Genomic DNA, 10,046 nt, shown 5'->3' with positions numbered 1-10,046 from the left:
GACAGTTTTCATTTCCCCCCATCTACTGACAGTTCCCATAATGACTTTAATCATACAGTCTGGCAATGGAGCAGGTTACTGAAAGGCAACAAACTCACTGGTCAATGTCGGTGTCACTTTTCTGGGAGCAGGACTATTTGAGCATCAAAGAACTAATTCCATCAGCCTGCTGGAAAACTGTTAAGTGCATTAACTCCTTGTCAATCACATTTTTAGCATGCTGGCCAAATTATTATTATTTGGCTCAAGACATTCTACTGAATCTTGTTTGTATGGTATTCTTATCTGTGTACCTTATATGACTAATGATGATTGTTTATGGAGAGGTGCCTGTCCAATTATTTTTGAAGGAACACAAGAATGCAGAATGACTGGAAGCATCAGGTTTTTGCCAGAGAATGCCTCAGGTAAGAGGAGAATGGCTAGAGGCTATAAGGAATCACAAGAGACAAGTCAGAGTTGTAAATTGGGAAACTGACATATCTCATCTAATATACTTGCTAACTAGGCCTTTAAAAACCTTGACATTTAACTAAGTTTGTGGAAAAGTTATGGATTTTTGTCCTTTCCTATTGGCTGTAACTCATTAATATGGTGAACGGATGTGTTTATAATCATTACCAACATCAGCATACTAACATATGAGACCCCATTTAGAGATGCAGTTAAGCACCTAACAACTGAGCAGTTGTTTATGTAGGCTGTGCATTTTTCAAAGTCAAGTCAGTCAAAAATGATATTGCAAGTTATTTACCCTTTTGATACTTCAATGTATGGAATGACATGAAAGAATCCCCTTATTCAGCTGAGGCATTTAAATAATGCTTTGGAAGTCATGGCCTGCTTGGAAACAGACTGGAATCTTTACTGAAATAAACAGAAGTTTCTGATTTTTTTCAAAGTATAAAAACAAGCTTTATAGTAAATTCTACCAGATTAATTCAGTCCGATTTAGAAAGTTTAGTGATCTATGGCAAAATCAACTTTGTCGCTACACACTGATGTGTCAAAGGTCGGTTTTACTGTGTGAGTTAAAACTGAGGCCTGATTCTAATCTTATTCACACAGGTTTTATGTGGATGATACTCCACTAAGTCCTGTGAAAGGAGAATTAAGCGAAATAATTCCTCAAAATGCAACAAAAGAGAAGAAGCTTAATGTGATATGAAAAGCCTGAGGATGAGTGCAAACAAAAAGGTAGAGGGAAGCATTTATAGCACAAGTATAATGACTAACATGCTTTTACATTTTTTGCTTAAGTTTTGCTATTATGTAAACAGTTCATTTAAAATGGTGTGACATTTGAGGAAGATTTTTATATCTAGGGAATCTATATAAATATTCCAAAAAGGCAGCAGAGAGAATGAGGAACAAACCATTCAGTGAGGAAGAAGCTATTTAGGTAAGTCTTTCCCAAGGTTACAGGCTAAAATTCAATGAGAAATGGCATTTAGATAACTACTTTCTGTTATTTTCAAATGCAAGGGAATCTTGCCAATTCTTTTAAATAACCTGCACACCACTTATTTGAAACAAAAATCCTACTTTGGTCTCAATTTACTTCTCAGCAACTAATAGCACAATGTCTATGTTAATTCTCCTATTACTAAGAATTCATTAGTTCCATTGAATTGTACCTTAGAGCATTATTAAATTATACCATGACGTCTTGTAGTTGGAGCAACCATGACTGTTTTAGTGAAGGTTGTATAACGGTTTCCATTCTAATCTTATTTTCAGTAGCTCTTAACTTTCTGAAGCTTCCAGATGTCAGACTAAAATTTTCTTACTTTAGGTATCTGTCTGATGGAAATGGTTTTTGGAAAGTTTGAGCAAATATGGTTTCACCAATTTTGAATATATGTGAACAAAACTATAATCCAGTATAAAAATTATTCCTTTATCTTCTGTGCATTTCTGCAGCCAAAACATTTGGGATTGAAAGAAGAAGTCTGGCATAAAAGCACTTCAGGAAAAATGCCTTTGAGTATTCCAGAGAAAAGTGATTTTGATTTAATCCCACTATGAGCTTTTGAAAATCTCAACCCAAGAATATATAGTATATTTTGAATCAATTTTTTTTGAAAATTACGCACCATCAACAATTAAAGAAGGCTGCAGTGCAAGTGTCTTAGTGTATTTGAATAGTACAATTCATTTTTTAAAATCATGAAAAGCTTAGAGGAACCATATTGACAATACTTCCACTTTTACCTTGCAAAGTGTGTATCATCACTCCCTAGATTTTTGCATTTTGAAAAGGTCCTTAAGTCTTAGCTGCTTTTCACTTCAGTATAGTCTTCATTGTGCAGCTAAGTTAGACAGAAATATTTGCAGTGCAGCCTTGAAGTGGTTGCTAATGTTTAATAATTATATAGCATATTTTGGCTGGCCATGACCTTATAAAGAGCAGGACTAGTCTATTTAGGACTAAGCTGAGCTGGGCAATGGCGAAGTACATATGTACTAAAATGCAATTATCAAGTTCCCTTAAGTCTAGGCTCCTCTTTCAAATGCTTCTCCACAGCTCTGCTCACCTAGTAATTCATTTATACAGTCTTTCAATGGGCTCATGTTCAGGTGATATTAATATTTCTTTCATTACACTTTAGGATATTACCTAGTCAATTAAAAAAAATTATTCAAGTCCCCGCCACCAGACATTTCCTCTAGGAAATTGAAATAAAAAAGCCCAACTTTCCAAATTGTTGCTTCCTCCGTCATCAACTGAGGAATGTAGGAAAAAAATAATTTATTTTTCAATAAAATCACAGGATAAACATCTGTCTGCATGAGCAGATTGAATAATACCTTACATTTTTTGAAAACATTAGCCTGATACAAATCCAATTTTGTATTCAAGCAAATACGCCTGTGCTCTTTTATTTTCACTTTCCACAAGTATTCTAGCAAGCAGGTTTGCTGGCAGGAACATTCACAGAACTAACAAATGCATAAATGTCAGTAGTGGAAATCTCACTACAAGTTATTCCCATCCAGTGAAAGAATGGAAAGAGTACAAAGTAGGGTGACCAGACAGCAAGTGTGAAATATCGGGACAGAGGATGGGGGGGGGGGGTAACAGGAGCCTATATAAGAAAAAGCCCCACAAATCAGGACTGTCCCTATAAAATTGAGACATCTGGTCACCCTAGTTACAAAGTGATCTACTTGTTCATAGGAGAGTGGTCAGCACAACTCAAATTTCAATGAACTGCTTGCAGACAATTTGCAGGCCAAGAATTATTAAAATAAATTTGATAAAAAGTTTAAAATAATGCATACATATGAGAAAATTGTAAACTACTCGTGAACATTACACAATGAGAAAAACAAGCTGATTTAATTTAAATTTGTGAAATATTTGCTACCAACTATTTGCTCAGATGACTATGTCAACAGCAGTAACCACAAACAGTAAGCAATAGTGCACACAAACAAACAATGAGGAGGCACGGTAAAACATATTTAGCAATAAACCCACACTTCTACTCAGCAGGTTAATACAAAAGCCTGCTCCCTGGAATGAAGGAAAGTCATATCAGTAGGTAGTACCATTAGTACGTGTTTCAAAGCAGTCTTTCTGTGGGGAACCTGGGATAAAACTGCTATTTATATCCTCAGTTCATTGGCTGCTCATGACTCATTAACTCTGAGCAAGACAACACTCATGTCTCATCAAGACAAATTCAAGGTCTGGGGGCTGGCAACAGAAAGTGGGGAATTGGAAAGGAAGATGGGAAGCATGAAGAAGCTCTCCCTCCTCTGATTTCCATCAGCCACTACCAGGGAAATGGATGCTTTCTCACTGCATGGGATGGCAACAGTTGTTACAGTGGAGACCAGAGAGATATACTTGCCCTTCCCGCTGAACACAGTAGCTGCTGTGTGCGCGTGCCCATGCATTAGGTGGAAAAAAAAAGCTATTTCCATCTCTCTACGCTGAGTCACTTTTTGATTCTTCAGTGAAAAGGTAGCTTCTTGAGGGCAGAGCAATTCCTGTCTAAAAGGAAACCCTTCAGTAGAACCTTGCCTGGCCAGAGCCCCTGTCAGCAGGGGAAGAGTTTACAATCTGGCTCCCTAGAAAATCATTTGCTGCTGAGGACCACATTGTGGCTATAGTACCTCCACTGTTTAAAACGGGGCTACTTGAATGTATAAGGATCAGCTATTTCTAAGTGTACTTCACAAAACAATCCATGTTCATGCCGACATGTTCTTTAAAATCGCTTATGCCTTTTATTGCTGCTTTAAAGTTTATAAGGATGTCCCCTAATTTTTTTCACTCTGTTTGACCTTTTACACCAGAAGTAGCAAGACTATCAGGTTCTGACCTATTATCTATTATTTGTTAAAAGCCAACAGTATCCAGGGTGCTGAATATAATAAAAGACAAGGTTCCTACCACAAGAGATTATAATCTAAACAGTCAAGACAAACAACAGACAAAGTGGACAGCAGCATATGACTGACCAAATTCACCTCTGTATTCATACCCTATGCACTACTTTAATAATCTTTGAACAATATATGCCTTGGGAGGTATCATTTGAAAACTAATAACTCACCAGTTAACAATATCATGGTGAAATGTGTTTGGCAAGATTATATGTAACTGAAATATACTTACCAGATAAGTCTGGAGAGGGGGAAAAGACAATGGACAAGCTAATGCATCTAGCCAAGCGTCAAAGCTGATTGGCAATCACTTGTCAAGTAGCCATTTTTGGCAATGAAAGGGAGGCAGGAGCAGACTGATCTGCATTTGAGCAAATAATGTGGAACTTCTTTCACCATGAGACTCCATGTCTCCGTCCTTACATTGGGAAGGAACTTTCTCTAGGGGTAACCCTCAGAAAAATGTATTTCAAAGGGTGACTGGACTATGAAAGGGAGAGGCAAACATATCCCAGGTGTTCTCTTACTCAAGAGGACAAAGGAGTCAGCCCTTTGACTTTGAGCAAAAAATAATCTAATGTTGTTTTTAAACTGAATTGTTTTGTAATTCCAGTTAAAGTAGCAAACTGTTCTACCTTGACCCCTTTCAGAGGCAACAGACTTCTAATATCTGAACTGTCCAGGAGAGGGCTGGACAGTTCAGAACAAACATTTTTGGGAAATTTAGAGGCTGGGAGTGTGTTGAAGTCACCATGCAAGTGGTACCTAAAGCTGGTGGAAGCAAGAGTGCACTGAAGTATAGCTGGCAGGCTGCACCTACAGATACTCAGGGTGTGACCTGCATGCTATTTCTGAAGGGCCAGGTTGGAAGCAACAGCAGCAAAGCATTGTAAGGCACCCAGAGTTGCGGGGCAGATGGTAACTCAACCCCTCTATGATTTTGTGTGTGTGTGTGTGTGTGTGTGTGTGTGTGTGTGTGTCACTTGGCATTAATGTTCCCTTTATATTTTTTGTGAATAGAACCATAAGTGGTGTGTGAAGGCACTCTTGAAACCTTTAGGCATTTTATTGCCCTCAAATTCACATTCACCATTTCTTTGAACAGCAATAAGAGTTCTATTATGGATTAAGGACAATATGTATCCATAAGTGTAAAATGTACATGCCCTCAAAACACTCTCATGCCGTCCTGACTGCTAAAATTAAATTACCACCAATAAGGAGCTCAAGCTCTCTGCAATTTTTTCTCACGTATGGATGGTGAGATTCTGTGTATAAAAAGAGTAACCACAGTGTTGTTACCACTGTTACACAATTACCATAAATTTTGTACAAAGTATGTCATCTTCCTAGTGTACATGCAACATACTTCCCATGGCACATGACCAGGATGCATAATTGAATTTGGTCTGCTTTTTGGATCATTAGCTTCCCCAGTCTGGGCTGGGTACTGACAGGGAGCACGACATGAATGCTGACCCATGCCCCACAAAATATGTCATGTAAGGTATCAATAGAAAAGTGATGAATTGCTAAGTATGATTATCTTGTTTATATGCTTATCTTCTCTGTTTGTATCTGAAGTGATGAATATTGGCTATGGACTTGTAGCTTAAACATGTGTTGTATTCTTGGGTGACACCCTTCAGATAGACAGTGATATGTTGATGTCCCATTAAGACATTCCACTCTCGCATGGGCCATTGAAGAATTACATCCCACCCAGTAGGTATTCCTACAGCTACCTCAGACAGCAAGGAGCCAATGGCTACCTCCTGTGATTCAGCAAAACATGTAAGGACATGTGATATGCTCATGTGATCCTGGACTCCATCTTGGGCCAGCAACTTTCCATACACAGGTGCTGTGAGCTTTGTTTAGGACAGTACATTTCCATTCACATGGCAAAGGATATAAAATGCATCTGAGATGCATTCATTTTGCCTCTTTCCTGCTCTAATTCTCTGGACTGTGAATTTACAACTAAAAGAAGTATCTTGAACTCTGACTGAGGACCTTCCAATTTTTTGGAAGTTACCAGAATGACTTTGCAAGCCAGCCATGTATTCAATCACTCCTACAAACCTGATATAAGAACTTTGCAGGCATTTGCATGTATATGATCTATTAACCATTTATAACTCTCGTCTTTTCTTTTATTAATACATCTTTAGTTTACTGAGGATTGGCTGACAGAGTGATATTTGGGCAAGATCTGAGATGCATATTGAACTGGGGTAAGTATCTAATCCTTTGGCATTAGAAAGAATGCCGCATAGAGTGAATTAGGTTTTCACTATATTAGATCTATTTGTCTGGATGGGAGCCAAGGGCCAGAATTCTTAAGGGGGACTGTGTTTGGCTTCTGGCTAACCAGTGTGGTACTGCAGAAGCTCTTTTGTTACTGGCTTGGTGAATCTAATTATAGAATAAACCACTCGTTTTTGGGGATTGCCTGCTCTGTTTCTTGCAGTCTTCCCTGAGTGTGGCATTCTCAGTGTGGTCCATCCGAGGTATCTAATCACAGATGGATACATTTGTTTTTCTATTTGTCCCGCATATTTGGTGACACTGTAATGCTCCCCTGTTTCTCATGTTCTTTCTTCCTTCATTTTCTGCTGTGGAGAAGGAAGCCTTATGCTTTGAGAAGGGACCAAAGACAGGTGGTTGGGGGAAGGGGCTGCTGCAGCCCTCAGGAAAACCTGCATTTATGAGGGAGCTTATCTTTCTCCCAAAAACGGGAGAAGGAAAATGATCTCTTTCTTCTCTCTCTACATCCTACCAGCCCTTATGGGTAGTGGGGTGTACATTCCAAGTTGTTCTCCCCTCCTGGTTGGCTGGTATGAGTACAAAAATATTTTGACAGAAGATTCAAGGGAAAAGAACATTTCAGCTGTGGTCTAGAATGTTTTCAGCATTTTGATTTACTTTGTGAAGTGCCCTCATATGAATATTTATGGACCTTTTCTCTTATAAATTTGTTTAAACAAACACATCCAAATTAAGAGCAAGTTTTGATCTTAATCTCAATTTTGTTGTTGGCCTTTCCCTCTAGGATGGACTAAACCAAAATTGCAGATCTGAACACCAGCAAAACTTTGGATCCAGCACCACACTTGGTTACGTCCTTTCTTGTGTCAATATTGTCTTATATCTATTTTCAGACCTGATAAACTAGCAGGACATGACAGCGCAGAAGAAAAGGATATGTAGTGATAGCAACAGTGAAGTAAAAAGAAATGTTAAATGCTGTTGTTTTACTGGGCTCTACAATTTATTGTTAAGCTCAGTAAAGTTCATAAAAAGAGTTTCCTATGAGCATCTAAGTGTTCAGGCTGGGATGGGCTGCCTGTGCCATTTTCAGATTGGTCATTCTGTTCAACATGCGTGATTAGCACTGTACATGGAACAGCTGCTGACTTCAATGGGCCCTTTAATTCTACGCATGAATGGATCCCCTTTGTGCTTTAAACTCCAAGATTTATTTAATCAGATCTGAGACACATGCATCATGAGACACGAATAGAATAATTTTAGAGAATTTTAATAAACTAACACTTATGTATGTGTTTTATAGCAAATGCTTAAAGTTCAGCTTTCTTGTGTCATTCGTATTTATGACAGTGAGGTAACAGAGCATACCTTTTACTGTAGGGAACAATCGTACATGGGTACGGAGATCAACAGAATGACCCAGTGGGTCTTCTCCCACGTCAAAGTTCTATGAGTCTAGGTTTTGCTAAATGCTAATGGTTTCCTTTAGATGTGCACATACAATGGTTACTATTAAAGGGACTGATCCTGTCCCATTTAAATCAATGGGCCTCTTGCCTAAAACTGACTGAAATAGGTTACAAATATAATCTGACCAACTTAGCCCTTTTTTCTGTTGAAAATTGATCCTAATTTCTACAAACCAACTAGTTATTCACAGATAGTTTGAGGATAAATGTTGGTCTGAGGAAAAGGGAAGAGCAAAAACAGGCGGAAGTTAAACACACTTACTGTTTCCTCCCTCCCCCAAGTACTTTGACTCACCTCTGAATTTGGCCTTGAACCTCTCAGAAAATCAACACAGTATTTCATCTTTATGAAGGTCCTTTTTGCTTTTGCTGTTTGCATTGTTTTTATACATATCTGAAACATAAAATAGGTTCTTTTAAACCTGTTTGGAGTGATTGAATTATTTAATGTGTATGTTCCTTACTTAAGGAGGCAGCGTGGCAGTAGAATCCCATAGTACTGGACTAGGACTCAGAAGCCCTGGGTTCTATTCCTAGCTCTGTTGCTGGTGGATCTGGAGGAAATCACATCATCTTTCTGTGACTCAGTTTATCTATCTGTAAAATGAGGATGATAATGCTGACTTCTTTTGTAAAGCACATTGAGATCTGATGACAAGCACTACACAGGAGCTAGGTATTATTAATTACCATTATTATTATTGATTATGAAAGGAATCAGTTACTAAGAACTACATTCTGAGGTTCTTACGAGGCTGGGATCATCCTCCACTGCAGTTAAACTCATGGGATGAGACTCTGAAGAAGAAAACTTTTGCAAAGATTTTCTCATGGACACTTCATGTGTCATTGGAGATAGAGGGCCCCCCATACTCACAGGTGCAGATTCTCAAAGATATTTAGGCACCTAACTCCCACTGACTTTGAGGATCTGGGCCACAGCCCTTTATCTCAGTACTGCCTCTGATCTTTGACTCCTACCTACCCTGGCTCCATGGGGGGATGCACTACTAGAGATGCCCCCTTGGTGTCAATACTGGGAGATTTGCCCTGCCTCCTTGCCTATGGTCATGCAGCAAATATGTACAATCAAGATCCACTAACTCGAGACTGTGGCATATCCTGGCACCATTGAATTCACTGGCTACAGAGCCGATGAGTAGCACAAGAGCTACTATGGAAGCTCTGTGCCAATCAAGGATCTCTCAGTGCTTTACACTGAAGGAGCAGCTCCAAGCCTCTAATAGCATGGGAAGATTTAGCCATAAATCTTTTTGACTTGTAGGTATTGGAGTATTCCTCTTCTGAATCTGCCATTTAAATGCAAACTCCTATTGACTGCTTTGGGCATTGTACTAGACTTTAAGGCATCCAAGTTTCAGGACAGTCTTTTTCTTACTGTTAGTTGATGTGCAACACTTGTTTCATGATTAATATGTCCCCATATTCTGTTCATTCACCATTAGCATTGGGCTGTTCCAGCTCTTTCTGTGGGGCCGCTGTAGTACATCATGCAGCACCAGCAGTTAAGGAATCAGTTTACCCCCTGTCATAGTATAATTCCCCACTCTGAACCTTAGCGTCCAAAAGATGGGGTACTAGCATGAATTCCTCTAAGCTCAATTACCAGCTTAGTACTTGTAGCGCTGCCACCAACCAGGAATTCCAGTGCCTGGTACACTCTGGTCCCCCCAAAACCTTGCCCGGGGGCCCCCAAGACCCAGACCCTCTGGATCTTAACACAAGAAAAGTAAACCCTTTCCCTCACCATTGCCTCTCCCAGGCTTCCCCTCCCTGGGTTACCCTGGAAGATCACTGTGATTCAAACTCCTTGAATCTTGAAACAGAGAGGAAAATCCACCTTCTCCCCTCCTTCTCTCTTCCCCTCCCAGATTCTCCCTGAGA

The 10,046-nt window shown here is 39.3% G+C and overlaps 1 long non-coding RNA gene across 1 annotated transcript; it reads left to right on the top strand.

Moving 5' to 3' along the window:
* The first annotated feature begins 1,090 nt into the window (after nt 1-1,090).
* LOC115652117 lies at nt 1,091-7,535 on the top strand. The gene is made up of 3 exons (XR_004000553.1): nt 1,091-1,197; nt 6,573-6,635; nt 7,454-7,535. It is a non-coding gene; the product is annotated as an uncharacterized LOC115652117 (long non-coding RNA).
* The last annotated feature ends 2,511 nt before the right edge of the window (nt 7,536-10,046 follow it).

Source organism: Gopherus evgoodei, chromosome 5 (genome assembly GCF_007399415.2).
Source record: "Gopherus evgoodei ecotype Sinaloan lineage chromosome 5, rGopEvg1_v1.p, whole genome shotgun sequence".
Classification (NCBI taxonomy): domain Eukaryota; kingdom Metazoa; phylum Chordata; order Testudines; family Testudinidae; genus Gopherus; species Gopherus evgoodei.
The sequence above is the reverse complement of the archived record's forward strand: the minus strand, read 5'-3'. Positions and strand labels throughout refer to the sequence as shown.